This window comes from Sminthopsis crassicaudata, chromosome 1, assembly GCF_048593235.1.
Source record: "Sminthopsis crassicaudata isolate SCR6 chromosome 1, ASM4859323v1, whole genome shotgun sequence".
In the NCBI taxonomy this organism is placed as follows: domain Eukaryota; kingdom Metazoa; phylum Chordata; class Mammalia; order Dasyuromorphia; family Dasyuridae; genus Sminthopsis; species Sminthopsis crassicaudata.
In genome coordinates this window covers 89,818,038-89,838,082 of record NC_133617.1, presented here as the reverse complement: position 1 = coordinate 89,838,082, position 20,045 = coordinate 89,818,038, and the positions used below count along the sequence as shown (strand labels likewise).

The following is a 20,045-nucleotide window of genomic DNA, read 5'->3' as shown; positions in this document are numbered from 1 at the left end:
AAAATATATCAAAATGCTCATAAACAAGGTAGTATGTGATCTAAAAAAGTAAAAATGAAATTGTTATAGAATTAATAATTTTCAGCTGAAGGGAACCAAGAGAATCATTATATCCTACCTGGTTCTAAGTACATTTGGAATACCATGTTCAGATCTACTTATCATGTCTAGAAGACTGCTGAATGTTCTAGAAAAAATTTTAATATGGGAGCCAATTTGATTAAGGCACTGAAAATTGTGTGTCATTGAATGAGTAGTTGAAAGAATTAGATTGTTGTTTGCTTGTTTTTTGTCATGGAGAAGAGCAGAGTTAGGGATAGATATGGCAGCTGTCTTCAAGTATTTCAAGTGCTGTCATATGAAAGAAGCATTAGACATATGTTTGATTTAATCCTAGAAAGGAAAACTATGGATAGAAGGAAGTTGCAAAGGGCCAAATTCAATCTTAATGAAAGGAAAAGAAGTCCATTGATGCTTCAGCTTATCCCTGGACCAGTTGCCAATAGCAAGATCACCATGTGCTTCAGTGAATCCCTGGGGAAATGCAGAAACTGACCTTAGCAACACCAGAAACCATCTGTCAATGGTGCTTGATAGCCATTGTCAAGGGTAGTAGACCCTAAGTCCTCCAGCAACACCTGCCACCCTCTCCCCAGTACAGCATGAAATGTGAAGATCCCCTGTGGGCCCTATAGTAAAATCAGTACAGCACTAGGCAAACATCCAGGGACTGTAGCTGCTGGCACAAGAAGCCTGAACCAGTCCCCCCTCCACCCCAGGAGAAATAATGGCTTGGAGCAGGATCTCTTATGCTTTAGCTAAAGCAAAATAAATAAATGAATTTAAAAGTAGGGGTAGCAATCCTGATTTCAGATAAAGTAAAAGCAAAAACAGGTTTAATTAAAAGAAGTGAGGAAGGAAACTGCATCTTGCCAGAAAGGCATCACAAATGAAATATGTATGCATTAAGTGATACAGCACCCACATTCTTTATTTTAATATTTTAATAGTTTTTATTTACCAAATATATGCATGGGTAATTTTACAACATTGACAATTGCCAAACCTTTTGTTCTAATTTTTCCCCTCCTTCCCCATCCCCCAGATGGCAGGTTGACCAATACATGTTCAATACGTTAGAGTATAAATTAAATACAATATATGTATACATGTCCAAACAGTTGTTTTGCTGTACAAAAAGGACTGGACTTTGAAATAGTGTACAATTAGCCTGTGAAGGAAGTCAAAAATGCAGAAGGAAAAAAATAGAGGGATTGGAAATTCTATGTAGTATTTAATAATCATCTCCTAGAGTTCTTTCGCTGGGTGTAGCTGGTTCTGTTCATTACTGCTCCTTTGGAACTAATTTGGTTCATCTCATTGTTGGAGAGGGCCTCATCCATCAGAATTGATCATCATACAGTATTGTTGTTGAAGTATACAGCGATCTCTTGATCCTGCTCATTTCACTCAGCATCAGTTCATGTAAGCCTCTCCAGGCCTTTCTGAAATCATCCTGTTGGTCATTTCTTACAGAACAATAATATTCCATAATATTCATATACCACAATTTATTCAGCCATTCTCCAACTGATGGGCATCCACTCAAGTTTCCAGTTTCTGGTCACTACAAAGAGGCTGCCACAAACTTTCTTGCACATACAGGTCCCTTATACTTCTTTAAGATCTCTGGAATACAAACCCAGTAGCAATACCAGTGCCCACATTCTTAAAGGAGAAGTTATATAATAGAGCTCCTTTCAGAGCTTGATAAATCCAACCAAAAAATAAATAAATAAAATAAACAAGAAGGAAACTAAGGAGGTGAAGAGAATATCAGAAAACTTGAATATAACAGACTTTTTGGAGAAAATTGAGTGGGAAGAGAAAGGATGGGATTTTTTTCTCAGAAGCACATGACACCTATCCAAAATTTTATAATGTTATAGAGCAAAACACCCTCAAATTAATGGAGAAAAGCAAAAATGTTAAATGTACTTCTGATCATAATGTAATATAAAATTATATTTCACAAAGGGTGGTGGAAAGATATATTAAAATTAACTGAAAATTAATCTTATATTAAAAAATAAATGAGTCAAGGAACAAAACAAAAACAATCAATAATTTAATTTTTCAAATGACAAAAATGATCCAATAAGCTAAAATTTATAGGATTCAATAAAAGCAGTACTTGGGAGAATTTTTTTTTTAATTTTTATATCAACATAAATAGAAAAAAAGATGGATGAATTGGACATGCAACTGAAAAAATTAAAATTATCACATGACAATTTGACAGATCAGACATTGGGAATCAGAAAACCCAATTAAGAGACAACACTATTTCTATGGAACTTTAGATAAATTGTTTAACCTTTCTTGAGTCTTAATAATAACAGTTCACATCACAATAGGACTGTTAAGATTTAGAAAATAATTTCCTTAACATAATTTTTCAAGGGAGGGATTATAAATGTTATCCTAATTTTACATATGTAGAAACTAAGACTTAGACAAGTTATTCGAATGAACCATGATGATCCACCTAGCAAGAATTCAAATTCCCTTTTTCTTAATTCCAAATTAATATTACATTTTATACCATATCATCTTATCTTAGTTTCTTCATTTGTAGATTGAACACAACAGATTTAAGTTTTTTGTTACATAAATTCAAATTATATTGTTATACTATTCTATTCTGTGATATGATTTGTATGATGTGATGTGACATGTTATGATGCTATGGCATTGATAATGTAGAGAAAGTTCAGAGGAGTTATTTTAGGGTAGTGAAAAGAATCCATGTCTTGACATTTTTTTAAGAAAATAAGTTTATATACCCTAGATTAAGTTCTTATTCATTTCAGTAATGGCCTCATGTTTCAAACTCTTAAGAGTATATTTTAAGTAATTGAAGATTTCAAACAAAGAGGTATTTTGGCCTAGCACAGCAAGCATATACAACTAGCACACAGTGACATCTAGTTTATTTGTCTTCATGATTTCCTCAGCTCCAATGGAAAATTGGTTTGGTCATCTAGGAAAGGAGGAGTTAATTAAAAAGGTTTAAGGACTCCACCAAGTCTGGCAAGCTGTGATTCCTTTTTGCTGACACTCATCAAGCCCTTGGATGAGTAAGAAACTATTTAAGGGAAACTGGGGTAAATCATATGGGCCAATTATATTGTGGAAACAGTTTTTCTTCTTTAAGGTAAAGCCCTCTCATGTTGTATGTGGAAGAAAGGAGCAGTATCAGGATCAGATAGTTCATAAGGTCCCTTCTAATTCACATGATGGATGAGTCTGTAATATGCATACATGTGGAGCTGGCTTTTGTCTAAAACTAGATAAGAGGTCAATACCATTGATTCTCAGAATAGTCTAGGTATATTTGGTACTTCCCCTCTATTTGGTACTTCCACTTGTGAGAGGGGGATGCAGGGTTCTCGAAGATATCATTTATAATACAACTTTTGGGTGACAGTTAATTTAGAGTTTTTGATGACTAATCTGTGGTTATTTTTAGGTACTTCATGTTTTCTCTTTCATCCTTTTAAAATGAAAGGTTCATTAGGAATCTTTAAGAGGGCCATAGCTTTGGTGATTAGAAAGTTAATAATTCCACTGTAGCCTCTTCTGGTGAGAATTAATCCAGAGTCCTGTATTCAATTCTGAAAAATACAGTTTAAGACAAATGTTGACAGATAGGGAATGTTCAGAAGAGAGCAATAAGGGTGGTGTAAAGCCCTGAGTCTTTGTCACATGAGTAATGCTAAAAAGAACTTGGCATATTTAGCTTCAGGAAGACATGATAGTTGTCTTAAATTATTTGAAGGAAAAAAAAAGAAATTGTTTGAAGGAAGAACATATAAAAAGAAATTGGACTTTATTTTAATCTGTCTCCAAGCAGCAGAAATGCATAGAATTGGGGTAAATTTAAACAGAAATGGGGGGGATAAATTTAGATTTTTTAATAATTAGATTTCCTGACAAAAAAGGGCCACATACTTTCTAGCAATTAGAGAAATCAAAAATTTGAATGATAGGTGGTTCCCTATTGGATATTTTCAAGTGAAGGCTGGATAATCAGTCTTTATAAGGGATATATCATGTTGTAAATTCATTTCATTTATAGGTTATAAGAGAGGATTATGAAGTCTCCACCAATTCTCAAATTCTGTGATTTGCAGTTTTTATTTTATTCTAGGGATAATAAAAATTTCTCATATAGTGAGTACCTAATAATGTTTTTTGGATTGAATCACGTACAGTTTATTGATCCACAGTGAGCTTCTCATTCATTAAATCCTCCAGACCTTTGGTTTAACAGAGGCTATCATTAATCCATGCCATCTTAATCTTGTCATTAAGTCAATTATAATTTCTTTATAGTACTTTGAATTTTTTCCAATAAATGGTATCTTATAAGATTTGGTCCATAATTTTCAAAATGATGTTATTGGATACGAGGTAATCAAAGGTCCTGTGGTGTGGGCCCATTTGGCAGAGTAAAGGCAGGGACTCACTTGAACTTTCCCAATTTCTCCTCCAAAAAATTATAAAATGAAACCATCAAAAGAATTATAGAGCATCACAACCATGAAAGATCAGAGTAAAATGATTTTTCAGCCCAAGAAAAACTAAGAACATGACAGAAAAGGCCTGTCTCACTGGGAAGAGAGTAAAGTATAGAGCACCACACAATAAAAAGGTCAAGCCAGCAGTAAACTTGGGGCATGCATGTGCCTCTGTGATGGGGAATTTGAGAGTTCTCAGCCAGGAGAATGTCAGGGACTCCAGCAACTGGTCAGAAGGACCATTCTCTCTCTCTCTCTCTCTCTCTCTCTCTCTCTCTCTCTCTCTCTCTCTCTCTCTCTTTCTCTCTCTCTCTCTCTTCTCTCTCTCTCTCTCTCTCTCTCTCTCTCTCTCTCTCTCTCGCTCTCGCTCTCACTCTCTCGCTCTCTCGCTCTCCATTACCCCTGCAATAAAATTGATGATTACTCAAAGAAAGATGTTGATAAAGAGAATGAACATAATTACACATTACAAATGAAGAAATTAATTAAGGAAATGCATAACTGGAAAGCTGAACTGATCATATGGAAGGAGAAAATGAAATGGAAAGAGAGGAAAAAAAAGGAGTTTATATATCTGCACGAAAGAGAAATAGAGCCAGAGACAGAGAGAGAAGAAAAAGGCACACAAAGACAGATTCAGATGACAGAGAAAAACAAAAAAAAGGCAAAAATGAACAGAGGGATAAAGACAAAGAAAGATAGAGATGCTTCATTGGAATCCACAAACTGTGATGTGTATTTGAAGAAAGTCTTCAACTTATTCTGTTACAAACCTGCACAAAAATTATGAGATGACACAAATTTGTAGGAATGAATAAATGAATTATTATCTACTTTATTTAAGGTGATAACCTATATTAAAAAGATCTTAGATCCTTTGGAGTTTATGACAAGTAATAGCAATCCACTTAGATTCAAATCTAAAATTCTGAAAATTTTTAACTCTAGGACCCTGGACTCATCTACTTAACCTCTTACTATCTAAATCAAATCTGTAAAATCTATCTTAGTCAGATGGTTTACTGTCTTTATTAATAGGGCTTTTTCCCCTGGACAGAATACTCTTTAACTCAGCTTTTTAAACTATAGTTTCTGACACCATATGGGATCTCATAACTTAATGGGGAGTCACAAAATTATGATAGATGTTTGGTTTGTATACCTATTTATATACCTATATAATCATGGTCATGTAAAAATTTCTTAGCAAAAAGGAGTTGTGAATGGGAAATCCTGTCCTATAATACTGATATCACAAGTTCTCTATCAATATATAAATTCAATTAATTATTTGACTAGTACATAGTATTGGTATTTATAGTATACAATTACACAAGATGGTAAATAAGAAGGGTGAATTAAATGATCACTATATTCCTCTCGATGATATATTAATCATTTCATTTGAATAGCTTTTTTTTTTTTTAATTCCTTTGTGCTTCCCAGTCAGGTGCAGCTATTTTGGGATGGAAGGCTAAGAAATGACAAGATAGAATACTTTCCCTGAGTTTGGGAAGATAAATCTGTGGCCATTACCAAGAGCAAAATAGAACTCTTGAGCATTGGTTGGTGGCTATAGGAAGCTGAAGCCAGCAACATAATTGACTGGAACCTGAGGAAGGGAAGCTGTTTTACTGACCTGAATGGTCTACAGATAGAAAAGTGAGGTTTCTTCTACTAAGGAGACTACAGATTCAGAGAAGGAAACACTGAGATGATCAGGTAAACATTTCTGAGCTGATGCCTCTTTGCAGAGACATTCAAGTCAATTTTTCAAACCCTAAATTTTTTCAAAAACACAATTTTTCAAACCTGTAATTAATCAAAGCCAACTAAGTATTCAACCTTGATATTGGAGACTGAAGTGGGGAGACATCAACAAGAAAAGGAAAGACCATCAAAAAGAGCGAATAATATATTGCTGTTTATTTTTATAGTTGTTTAATAGAACCATTGTTTGTTGATACTTGATAAGTTGTAATGGTTATAGGAGATTAGAGAACATATATATGTTCATTAGGCCTCTCACTCAATTTTATGATTTTGTGTAAATATAGATGTTAGAGGGATAGATAGACAGATAGATATACATACATATATATATATATATATATATATATATATAAATTTTATATAATTTATATATACATATTCACACATATATATATATATCATACGTATATATATGGGATATAAATACATACATACGTAGTTGTGCATATGTAACATTCCCAGTAGCCACACTCCAGGAAACCATCTTGGCAGAAGGGCTAAATTAGGTTGAGGGCGGTTGACAAGCCTCACATCTGTCAATGAGTTAGTGGAGTTTCTACCCCAAGCATGTGAAGACTTACCCCAGTGGAACTGATGGATCAGAAGTATTTGTTCCAATGATAATGATGGCTGAAGCAGCTACTTTTGGAGTATTTTGGCCCTGATCAGACATTAAAGACAGCAAGGTCATCCACCACATCCTGGTTCATCATCAGGCTTTTGCCTTCTCACTAGGCTTCATTGATTCTGGGGAAAAGAGTAAGGCTGATGATTGGGCAAACACTGTCTCAAGTAAATCCACTTCACATATAAATCAGCATATCACCCCTAGAAGTCACTAGTTCTCTACAAAAATGAAGGACAAACAATAACACAACCATAAACACTTATATATATCCACATATTTCTTCTTTGAAATTATAAACACACACATATACACATATTATTCCTAATATTATATATGTGGTTATATTTGTACATACTCACATGTGCATATACATATATATATATATATATATATATATATACATATATATATGTATATATATATATTCACCCATTCTAATATTAAATTTAAAGATGTCTTCTAGCATTGTTTTCTAATATGTAAGATGCAGGAATATATGTTGCATTCTTGAACTAGAATCCTGAAGTATGCTAGATGACAAAACCTGGCCCCTTACAAAATGAAGTACCTTATAATTTTATATTCCCCTCAAATGCCATATGAGCTCATTTTGAAGGAAATATAAACCTAGTACTTTGGGTTCTTCCTTCAGTCTGGATTAAATTTGTGACAGAAGAAGGAAACAGATAAGCTGAGTATGGAGATTGGGACATTTTAGGTTTTTGTGATATCTGATCATCTGCTTAGATCTCTTTAAAGTGATGTATATCTATGTGTCTCTGTGTGTTTCACTTTCTTTTTTTCTTCCTAATCAATGTAATTCAAATAGACTAAAATGATGTTGATGCTACTGTTTCGTTCTCTTGTGTTCCTTTTCTCAAAGTCTCAGTTTCTCAAAGAAAACTCCACTTCTAGGTCTGTAAGCTATCCTCTCACTTCCTCATCAATGAAATCATATAATGATAAAGAAATAAGTTAATGTTGGCTGTTAGAAAATATATTTGAATTAAGAAGGATGAAGCCCAATTAGAGATACTGTTCTCATTGGAATTCCTGTTGATTTTTATTTTTTGAAAGTATGTAGGAACACAAAGGAAAGAAAAAAGTGATTTTTGAAGCTCTAGATAGAATGGATTAGTAGGCAAAATTTTTTCTTTGGTCCATGCTCAATCCCTACCCAAGGTATATTGAAAAATTTCCTAAATCAGGATTTATAAAGCCCAAGTTCAAATCTCTTCCCTGCTACTGGCTAATAATAATATACATTTATATACATTTAATATACATTTAATATACATTTATATTTAAATTTAATGTTTGCAAATTTGTTTTTGTTAAGATTACTAAGTGAGAACTGAGGTTTTCTGGACAATTACAAGGTGAGAACTCAGGTTGACTAGATAGAGGGGACAAGCTCATTGGCTGGGGTGGTTCTTACCAGAAGCCCTTGCATTATCCCACGCCCATTCTCTGGGAGGATAAAAAGAGACAGCACTGGGCGCAGAGAGCAGATCGGCCTGGAGAAGGACAAGAGCTGGAGGAGATTCAGAGACAGGATTCAAGAAAAGACTCTCTGCATTACATCAGGCCTGACGGGGCTCTCTGCAGGAAGGGAAGTCACTTCTAAGGACAAGAGTTAACAGCAACTGCCTGGAGACAACGGTTCTCTACAGGAAGAAGAATCTGTCGGAGAGATTTGAGTAGAAGACACAGCAGATCTCTTCCCAGAGAGCGATCCAGCAGCTTCTGGAGACGACAGCTCGCTACAGTTTTAATGGACTAAACACTGGTATACGAGGTCAAGCAATCAATTAGTAGTCAGTTTTTATCAAGTCCCTTGTACAGTAGAGATTGATGAGGAACCTGAAGCTAAGGTAAGTGTTTTGCCCATGATCATACTGCTAGCTTTGTAGAGGTAGAATTCAAACCAAATCCCTAAGGACTCCATGCCTATGTAGACCTCTACTTGTGTGTCCTGAGCCATTTACAGAGTATTTCTAATCTTTATATGTTCATTGAAATGATTGAACTCCAGATTACAAATTTATGCTTGGGAAATAGTCATCTATATTCTAATCATAACAACTATGAAAAAGGTGACTTGGACTAATATAAAGTAATGAAAATACATTAAGAAATTAATGTCTTCACATCTCCAAAACTGTTTTCATTGTATATTCTGTTTCTCTGAATGAATAGCTTTCTATATATTTTTTTATTCTTCCCCAAAACTCCCATGTTTCCTTCTTGCCTGTGTCAAGGGAATCACCTGAGAGTGTTATCCCATATTTTATTGGAAAAATGGCCTTTCACAACCTATTCTCCACTTCTCTTCATCTCACATCAGTGAGATTCCATCCATCATTCTGTCCTGTTTCTCTCTGACATGAAGAAGAGATTCTACTGTTTGCTAATGCAAACTCTTCTGAATGCACAAGTAGTTCCATTTTATCTCATCTAATTATTTTCTCACTAATTTTTAATTAGGTAATATAGGCAGTTTACTGGCTTCTTCTCTACTGTGTGGTATACAGCACATCTACCTTGACTGCTTGGTCACCATCTTAGTCATTGTTTTCACTTCCTGCCCCCCTATTCTTTGTGATTGTGAATATGACAAGCTGCTAAATTGGACTCTGCCTCAATTTTAAGCAATAGGAATGAGAGATATTTCTAAAATGTTACTGGGATGCCTTCTCCTTCCCTCAGACAATTACTTTGAAAGTTTTAAACTTCTATTTTCTCTTGCCTTTTCCCTCTTCCCCTTTAAGTCTTATTAATTTTATTTGTTTTCCTCCAATCTTTGCTTCCATCTGTCTACTGTTGACGTCCTTTATCATGTCCTATTTTCTCTGAATGTCAGTCTCCAATCCTGCACATACCCACATTGTACTAAATCAAGTATTTTGGCTTATCTCTGTATAGCTGTTGCTATGTTTATGTTATTTCTTTATGGGGGGCAGGGAAGATTGTACCTTCTTTGACTCTGACCTTTTTTTTTTCCTTTTTCTCAAACTTTTACTGCTAAATGTATAGATAATCTTTTTGCCTGAAACATTTTTTAAATTACTTCCCCTTTTTTCCATCAGGGCTCCAGTTAACTTTTCAATGTCATATAATACATATTTCCAAAAAAATTTAAATTAGAAGATTCCAGTGTTTGAGGAAGTCTTAGGATTACAGATTAGCATCTTCATGTTAAAAGGTGATCATTTAAAAGTGTGCTTCACATAAAAAGGCAGTCTGGTGTTGTGGGAATTCCCAATATTCTGTAACAAGTGGTATTATGGAAAGAATATTGATTCTCTCTTCAGTTCCTGTAAGGATTCTGGAAGCTATGACTATGTTGGGACAACATAGAACACAGCTGTATATACTCACCCTATCTTTCTGACTAAAGATCAAAAGTTTGCAAAAGACAAAATGCATACCTTATTTAAAAGTGACAATTATATTTGTTGCACTTTTATTTGGAAAGAATGTCAGAATTCTCCTCTATGATTTTAGAGTTGGCAGAGATGATCTAGCTTTTCTTAGTACCCCTAGTATTGGTGCTATTAGTTTTTCAGTTAATGAAAAATTCAAGGAGATAATCATTAAGATTTGTTTGGTGCTTTTGACTAAACATTTTTGTAGCATTTAAAAAAAATTCTGAACTCATTAACACACACACACACACTCACACACATATACACACATTCATGTGCATCTATAAGGTAGTCCAGAGTAATAATTCTGTTTCTAACACTAAATAATTCAGCTTCTACCACTACTTGTCTATGAGTTCTTAAGGAAAATTACTTTTTTCTGTTCAGGAGGATCACAATGAAAAAAAATTATAATAAGATTATTTAGCATATTCAAATTTTCAAAGTACTTTACAAATATTATCTAATTTATTCCTCACAACAACTATAGGAGGTAAGTTCTATTAATATCCCCTATTTTATAGATGAGGTACCTCAATCAAATAGAAGTTAATTAACTTGTCAAAGTTACAGAGCTAGTAATTGTCTGAGATTGTATTTGATTTCAGATTTTTCTGATGTCAAATTCAATGTGCGACCAAAATGCCTCAATGGTAATCATAGTTTTACAGAACTTGAAGTTTGATCTCTGCTAATGTTCTACTTTTATGTTTCATTATGAAATCCAAGGATCTAATTTGTCAGATAAGGAACTGAATCTTGCTTGAAGTCAAAAGGTAGTATATGATAGGGCAAGTATTCATACCCAAGTTTCTAGGAATCCAAATTAATCTTCCTTCTATAATTACCTCCCATAAAGGGATATATTGATGACAATGATTGATGTATTTGATAAGTTCCTAAAGTTATTGTGGAAAGGAGACATAGAGGGCAAGGGATGGGAAGGAATGGGAAGGGATAAGAGGAGATGGGAAGGGAAGGGAAAGGAAGAGAAAGGAAAAAGGAAGGGAGAGGGAAAAGGAAGGGAGAAGGAAAAGGAAGGGGGAAGGGAAAGGGAAGAGAAGGGAAGAAGAAAGAGAAAGGAGGAGGGAAGGAAAGGGAAAGAGAAAAGGAAAGGGAAAGAGAAAAGAAAAGGGAAGAGGAAAAAAGAAAAGAGGGGAAAGGGAAAAAAGTTTCTTTGCCTCTGAAAACACTGAAGCTGGAATCACTCTGAATGAGTATTTTTAATTTTTAATTTAATTCAATTCAATTCAAATTTAATTCAAAAAATTTAATTCAAACATTTTCTTCTGTGGCTCCATGTGTCAATCCTACTGAAGATAGATAGCATTTAGAAAGAGAGGTCTAATGGTAGCTTTTGTTCTGTTTTAATTATCTGTTATATTAAATACAGAATTGAATAGTCTAAGGATGAAGCTATCTCCACTACTGAATTACCTCTGAATGAGATGAGGTGAGATCTCTCAAGACAGTTGCGAAAATCGAGTAAGGCTTCATCTACTTCAGAGTTCCAGTAGGCCTGAAGGACTCTGAAGTTTGAGCAAAGGGCATTGCCTTCCCCTCCTATGATATCATCTCCCTATTTCATCCAAATATGGGCAACTATGTACTTATTGGTCAAGTTCAATTTCATGGGTAGATCTCTCGTTTAGAATGTAAGACTCTCAGCCAATGAGGATGAGGGTCAGTGGTGGGAGGGGGCGTGTTGCATTAGGGATTAGAGGTGCTGTCCTGCCCACAGGAGACGCATCCTCTCTTCCATTGTCTACTCCAAGGGTGAGACGCCCTTCTCCTGAGAAGGTACAATAAACTTTGCTTTTCTCTAGAGCTCTCTCCAGCTTTTTTTATTAAATGGTGTTCCCTCACCATTTCCGTACCACACACCTCAAAGTAGGGAAAATCTTGACTTGGCTTTTTAAAAGCAGGAGGAAACTGAACCTCACTATGTTTTTAAAAAGGTCTCATGCTGTCAGGTGTCAAAATCCAATAAGCTTCCCTCTTTAAGAGGGAGTTATTTACAGTATATGGCTCCTGAAGGGGACACATTTACTGGTTCAGCGTCAATAATTTGAGAGAGGAAACATTTTCTCACAAAGGACAAAAAGGTTGTCAATATCCTGAGGTAAGTATCCCTTCCAGAGGTAGAACATTTTCTTTGGTTATTGCTAGAGGTAAAAATGAGCTTCTTCACCAATTCTGTAAAAACATGTAGGTTTTATAACCAATCAAAAGTTGAAGTTAAATTTAAATTAAATCTTGATTCAGGATGATTTCTGAATGGGATAAAGGAAGCAAATGACAGAACTTGAACTAACATTGAATATATACAGAAAATTTTATATACTTACATACAGAGAAATATAGACACACCTTTTTTAACCAACTTGACTCCGATATACCTCCATCATGAATTAGTTTACCAAACATTCCTCTAGCAGCCATCATTTTAGATAGTAATAACAGTTCAATGGATATCTAAAGATGTATATATGTGTGTACACATGTATGGTCACAGGCATAAAGGTAGATTTGTATACCGTAATATTCTTTCACTAATGCTTTACTCTAATCCTCTCTTATAATGTATGAAGGTAGCCCTGGCTTCTTGTAATCTGTGCCAAAACAGAATAAAATCAGGCAGGTTTTGCCAAGCTGAGAAAGACTCAATGGAATCCAGAGATCAATGACTACTATCTAAGGACCAGCCTTACTAACAGAAGGGTCACTAACAAAGTGTTGACCACAAGGGAATAAATTCACTTGACCATAACAATTGCTAAAATTATCTACTAAAGGAGAAATATGTTATTCTGTTTCAGTGGAGGAAGCATTCACAAGGAAGTATGGGGTTTTTGGATTATTATTTGTATGTATGTATGTATATGTACGTGCATGAATGTGTGTGTAAATGAAATAATATAGTAAGCCATTAAGCATGGGAAGGGTATTCCTCCTTTCATTTTTCTTTCTTCCTTCTTTCCTGCCTTCCACACGGCCTACTTCCTATCTTTCCTTCCTGCCTGCCTTTCATTTATTCCCAAATAATGCCTTTTATATTTATAGCTAACTTCATGTATTTATCAATGACAGCAAATGGAAATATATCCATGAAACATTTCTATGCACATATTAATGTTTTCTATTAAATTTAATTAATTACATTGATCTTTACAATAAACAAAGTTTGTTACATATAATGTCTCTGTTGATCTACTGTTGAGCCTTAAATTTAAAAGTTCAAGAATAAGCAATGACCTAAGATTATTTCTTTGACTTTCAATTTTATTAATAATTTCTCAGAGGGTTGATACTGGGTCCTCTCAGGATTTAAATATTTACTGTGGGGCATAAGGGTGGCATTTTTCTAATAATATAAATCATAAGCCTCCCACCAGAGTGTTTCTCCATTATCAGTTTACGTCAATTAGTCAATCATCAGATTGAATTGGCTTTTAGAAATAAGTATTTACTAGAGTGCTATAATTGTTACAAAGCATACCACCAAATAGCTGTAATGAACTTCCCCGTTAGTACATATAGGACCCTAGGGAAAGGAGGTTCAAGATTAGAGAGAATAATACAAAGAATAACTCACAGGAGCTGAAAGTCCTTTTTGCTGGAGTCTTCAAAATGTTCTCCTTAGGCACAGGGTATTTTTTCTAAATGGGATAATGGTAAGAATCTTGATTTTACATTTATTCATATTGTCCAATATAGCTTTGATTCAAGATGAAGATACAATTGCCAGCTTTTTCTATTTCAGGAATATTGCTTGGATGACTAGGGAAAGCCTGTATTCTTTCATCTTCTGAAATTGCATAACTCCTCGTCTGTGGGGGAAAAGGGTGATTTGATACTGAATGTCTAAGATGAAGATATTTAATCTTATCCTCCTAACCAATTCTTTTTTTTTTTTCTTCTTCTTCTTTTTCTTTTCAGGAACATGATTAGTATTTTTTCTAAAATAATAATAGCTTTTTATTTTTTCAGAATGCATGCAAAGATAGTTTTTAACATTCACCCTTTCAAAGCCTGGTGTTCCAATTTTTTCCCTTCCCCATCACCTCGCTCCTTTAGATAGCAATTATCCAATATAGCTTAAACATGTGCAATTCTTCTAAACACTTCCATTTTTAAAATGCTGCCCAAGAAAAATCAAATCAAAAGGGAAAATCAAACAAACAAGCAAACAAACAACAACAAAAATGGTGAAAACTATATGTTGTGATTCACATTTAGTTCCCATAGTCCTCTCTCTGGATCTCTCTCCATCACAAGTCTATTGGAACTGACCTGAATCACTTAATTGTTGAAAAGAGCCAAATGCATCACAGTTTAATCATCACATCATCTTGCTGCTGCATACAGTGTTCTCTTGGGTCTGTTCACTTCACTTAGCATCAGTTCCTCTAAGTGTCTCCAGCCCTCTCTGAAATCATCCTGCTGATCATTTCTTAAAGAACAATAATATTCCATAACATTTACACACCAAAACTTATTCAGCCATTCTTCAACTGAGGGGCATCCACTCAATTTCCAGTTCTTTACCACTACAAAAAGGACTTATATAAACATTCTTGCACATATGGGTCTTTTCCCCTTTTTTATGATCTCTTTGGGATACAGATCCAGTAGAAACACTGCTAAATCAAAGGGTATGCACAGTTTGATAGTTGATACACAGTTTGGACATAGTTCTAATAACCAATTATTTTTTAAAGTCTGGACTTTTTTTTTCTCCTCACATAAACATTTTGGGTTTTTAACTGTTTTGTTATTTTATTAAAAGTAGCAGATCACAACCAAATTTCTCAGTCAATCTGAACAGACTTTCTTATGTACTCATATTAAATACATTTCCACTAATTCATTGCAGGATTTATTCACATATTGCTCATACTTCTGATTGATTGATTATATTGAGATATATTATTTAAAAAAAAGTCTCATTCCCTAGAGTCTTTGCTTACTTTAAATAGGATTGGAATAACTGATAACATCATTCAATGATCTCCAAAAGATATATTTTCATTTTATAGATTAGGAAATCTAAGCTAGGAAGAATTAAGTTATTTGTCTAAGTGAATTGTTGAACTGGAATTTGAATCTAAGTACCCTGATCTTAGAAAATAAGAGAGCTTACAAGGGACTACAGAAGGATGACTATCTTAAGTTTCAGAGGAAAAAATACTAGTGCTATTTGTAACTATAGACCATTAAGTTTTATCATAGATATTTTCAATATAATACAAATTATTAAATAAATGGTTTTGAGAAATTCAAAGAATTTAACCACTGTAGAGATTTAGTATAACTTAATGAAGATTATGTCATAAAAGAAAAAGACTTTTTTTTTTAAATGATACATTATGAAAAGTTAATGTGCCATAATAGATAAAGCACTCATTGCATAGTAAGGAAGAACCAGGTTTAAATTTTGTCTTTGATAATTACTTTTTCTAAGAGTCTAGGTAAGCCTCTTGTTGTTTTAGAATCCAAATAATGGTAAAAATAGGACCTTGTGTTTAATATAACAATTCATAAAGAACAATTGAAGTTTATTGAATAAAGCACTGATGTGGTCAAATATTAAATTGGGATGTATACACCAGTGAAATCATGGTTCTGCCCTTTAAGTCTTTAAATGTTACTACTAAAATTTTTAAAAAGAAACATGTCCTTGGTGTTTTATAGTTACACACACACACACACATACACTATCCAATTTAATTATTATAACAACCCTTATAGGTAAGGAGTTCAAGTTATAAAATCCTTGTTTTGTTTTGGAGGGGGATATAATTACCAAAGGTCCCATTAGATAGATTAAATGTCCTAGCTGCATAGCTAGTTAACAGCAGAACTGAAGAAAAAGCAAAGATCTTCTGATTCCTATTTGCATGCCAGCCAATCAGCATGTGGCTTATTTAAAGAAACTTGTGACTATCTCCCTCTCAGTAAATTTAGTTGGAAATATCAAAACTGTCATTACTGATCTAAAGATATTTTATATTAAATAGCTTATTATTTGCTTTTCAGATAGACATATTTTACACATTATGGGTCAAGAATCTCATTGGTAAATTTAATCAACAATAATTCTCTTTCTCCCACTATCTTCCTGATCCAGGGCAGTATTTGAAAATGCCATTGCAAAGGAAGGGAAGAACTGCTCAATAAATTACTTCTAATGTGTGATAATTGGGAATTCTTTGCTTAGGAAAAAGTCCTTTCTTTTTTTTTTTTCCTTCCTTAAGAAACATACTTTCTCCCTATATAATTTGAGAAGTAAGATGGGCTTTTCAAACACTTTGAACTAGAAATTGAGGAACTAATCTTAGCTCTGCTTTTAAATAGCTATACATACTTGAGTAGCAATTTCTCTCTGACACTTAGTTTTCTCATCTGTATAATGAGCAGAGTTTCCCTTTAGACTTTCCTCTCACTTTCTAAACCTAAAGAGCTTCAGAATCCAAATTTATATCCACATGATCATAAACTGAAGAATAGTCTGGGTTTGAAACAAGGATTTTTCAGAGTTCCAAAGTCTAGGGAACAGAAATAAAAGAGAGGACCAAATATAGCAGCACAGATTGATAATGAGGAGATCAGATCTGGATCAGAAAGCTAAGTGGAAGAAATAGTAATGGACTGATTCTTGTTAAAAGTCATTTTTCCTTTTTTTTATGTCTATCCTTTGATTGCATTGTAACTGTGATTAACCTCCATTTGTTTTGAGTACAGTCCACCTCTTTGTATCCCCTGCTCTACATGGATGAAGGTTATTATCTCACACTTTTGAAGGCACTAGTAGAATGGCTAGGCTTATATCTTATTTTATATCCCATCAAAATTAGTTTCTCACTACTCTCTGACTTTAAGGCTTACAATAGACTTCCCACAGTAAGACAGCCAACAAACATTTATTAAGCACCTACTATATTCCAGGTGCTATACTGAGGGCTAGTGATACAAAGAAAAAGACAAAAGAAATTGATTCCTAATCTAATGGAGATAACATGCAAATTACTATGTACTGGCTATATATAGACAATGAATATAATACTAATCTCATTTTATAGTTGAAGTAAATAATGTTCAGGGAAATGATTTGTGGAGGATCATATTACAAATTAGAGCTGTGGTTAGAATTCAAATTCAGTTCTCTTTTGACCCTGAATTCACCCTTTTTTCTAAGACTGTTTCCTTGAAATATTCTTACTTAGAAGAGACATGTCTTCTAATCCTTGTTATTCTCATCATCCAAATTTGGCATGATCTTGTCTTCAAAGTGGAGACTAAACCAATGAAAATCTGATTAATATAGTTTATGATTTTCTACTCAAAGATTACTAGAGGAAACTGAGTTTCATAAACCAGCTAAAGTTTCATTTCTTAAGTTCCAGAGAGGAGTGGGTCAGCTGTTTTTGAAAGCCATTTTCCCTAGCTTTATGAAGTTACAGGGATGGCCGAAAATGAAGAGTAGTCCTTTCCAGGTAACATAGGATGAGTTGTAAAGTCTTGAAACACCTTTTCATTTAAATGTACATCCATTGGGGAGATCCCAATCATGAGTTATAGGACAAATCAAATGAAAAGCATATCTAAGGATTAAAAAGCCATTCCAGATGTTATTCCTAACATTTTAGCACAAAAATGGGGACAAAGTAATAAGCTTCTGAATAAGATAAACTGAGTGAAGACTTCTGATAAGAATGTGAACTTGACCTATGCTGTAATTGTGACGAGATTTTGCAATTTCAAGTTGAGGTATAGCTAAAAGCTGCAGGTTTTCCATTATCTTAGATTAAAACAAAAACAAAAACAAAAACATGTTTCTCCTCTCCCCCAGTCCCTTTTCATTAGCATTTAAGTACCTGCTACAGTAAAGGGTATGTTGTTGGCTAGTATTCTTTGTTTCTGAGTTCTGGGGAACTTCACAGCCAATGGAAGAAAAAGTCCCAAGGGAAGGTGAGGGCTTCTGGTTACAGTCTATATAATCTTGTGTTCTGCAGTTTGCACTTTGCACACCTCTACTGACACCTTGTCTGTTAGGAGTTACCCTTTCTCCCCAGATCATAATAAATGCTTTTTTGCTTTTTACCTTGGGAGTCTCTGATTTTAATTTGAGTAAGGTCACTGTCTTACATACTCTCTGTGTTACCAGGTTGCATTTTGCTCCTAACAAAGGATGTCTCAGAGAATTGCATCAGCTTGGCCCTGGTTAAATTCCAAACTCCAAATTCCCCAAAATCACCATATGAGATTATTAGGCTCAGTGAAGTTCAGAAAAATTAGCTGCCTTTTTTTTTTTTTTTTTTTTTTTTTTTTTCCCTTTTGATCACATAGTTTGTAACTGGAAAATTTTGATTTGAAACCAGAACTTCTAATGGCCTTATAATCATAAGAAATTCTTTTTTGCTTTTTTACTCTAAGAGGCTCTGGTTTTAATTTGAGTAAGGGTCTCTATCCCACACAGTTTTGGGGGTTTGTAAAGGATATTTCCTTTTCATGAGGGGTCTTTCCTCAAGCAAATCTATGGGCAGGTGCCCTTTGGAAAATTAGCCATTGGTCCTTGGATTCAACTCAGAAGCTCCCTCTTCAATCTGGTAAATTCCCAAAGACAGACATTTGGAGAAAGCAAAATTGGAAGTAGGCTAGAGAAGATAGAGGATTAATTTGACTCAGGAGATAAGCTAGCTAAGAAATGTTTAAAATCAGATAAGTTATATACAACTTAGGTAAGGCAAAAACTAGTGAGGGTCCCGGAGAGATTCTAAGCAGTTAGAGTATATAAGAGGACTTTCCCTTTGACAAGTTAGCAGCCTGGGTGACTGGGACTGAGATTGGAAGACTTTAAGCGGTTAAGGTTTATTGGGAAACTCTAAGCGATTCATGTCTATAAGGATTCTCTTATTTTGCTTTGCCCCACTTGTTCAGAGAAATTGTTGATCCCCAGAAGTAAATTAAAGGGAGCCTTCCATATCCAATCAGGTTGGTTCCTATGGCTGCAGCTCCTGAATTCTCTACCTTACCTCCATCCCAAGTAAGGACCAAGAATGAGAATTTAATTAATTTAGAAAAGCAGTTTGCATTTGTGTGTGTATGAACCTGTGTTTTTGTCTTCTGTATTTCTCTTAGGAAGCTGAATTACAAAGGAAATATGATTTTGGGGGATTTAAAAGACCTTGTTTTGTATGTAATTGGGCTTATGCAAATAGCTTTTAGCTAGAGAAAGGAAGGACTAGTTCTGATATAGGGAAAGTGTTTAACTGCCACATCAGAAAGAAAAAAAAAAAAAAAAAAAAAGAAACTGACATATTTCTGTGGAGCTACAACTGGCCAATTTGGGTCAGCAGAAATAAAGTTATAGAATTTGCTAAAATATTTTAGCAGATTTTGGGGGGTTTGAGACTAATGATTAAGTTGCTTGGCACTGTCTATCAGCTAACTTGAGTTAGTCTATGGTATTTTTAAGTAGGTTTGATTAACATGACTAAAAACCTCCTGAGGAACTGACCCTAAGGATTATAGAAAAACTGCAAAGGCCAGGCGGGGCAGGGGGGCTCTTTCTGGGATTTTTCATGCTTCTCTCCTTTGGAGAGGCTTGTGGAATCTGTCCTGGCTAGGCTA

General features: G+C 34.4%; 1 long non-coding RNA gene across 2 annotated transcripts in view; it reads right to left on the bottom strand.

The window, feature by feature from the left end:
• Positions 1-1,041: 1,041 nt before the first annotated feature.
• The window catches only part of LOC141540855 (uncharacterized), a 31,211-nt gene continuing 12,207 nt past the window's right edge, over positions 1,042-20,045 (bottom strand). Inside the window, exons 2-4 of one of the 2 annotated variants that reach the window (XR_012481592.1) lie at positions 14,008-14,242; positions 6,938-7,103; positions 1,042-1,689 (exon numbers count right to left, since the gene is read on the bottom strand). This is a non-coding gene — a long non-coding RNA (uncharacterized LOC141540855). The remainder of the gene's footprint in view (positions 1,690-6,937; positions 7,104-14,007; positions 14,243-20,045) is intronic. The other variant, XR_012481593.1, reaches the window with a different exon arrangement.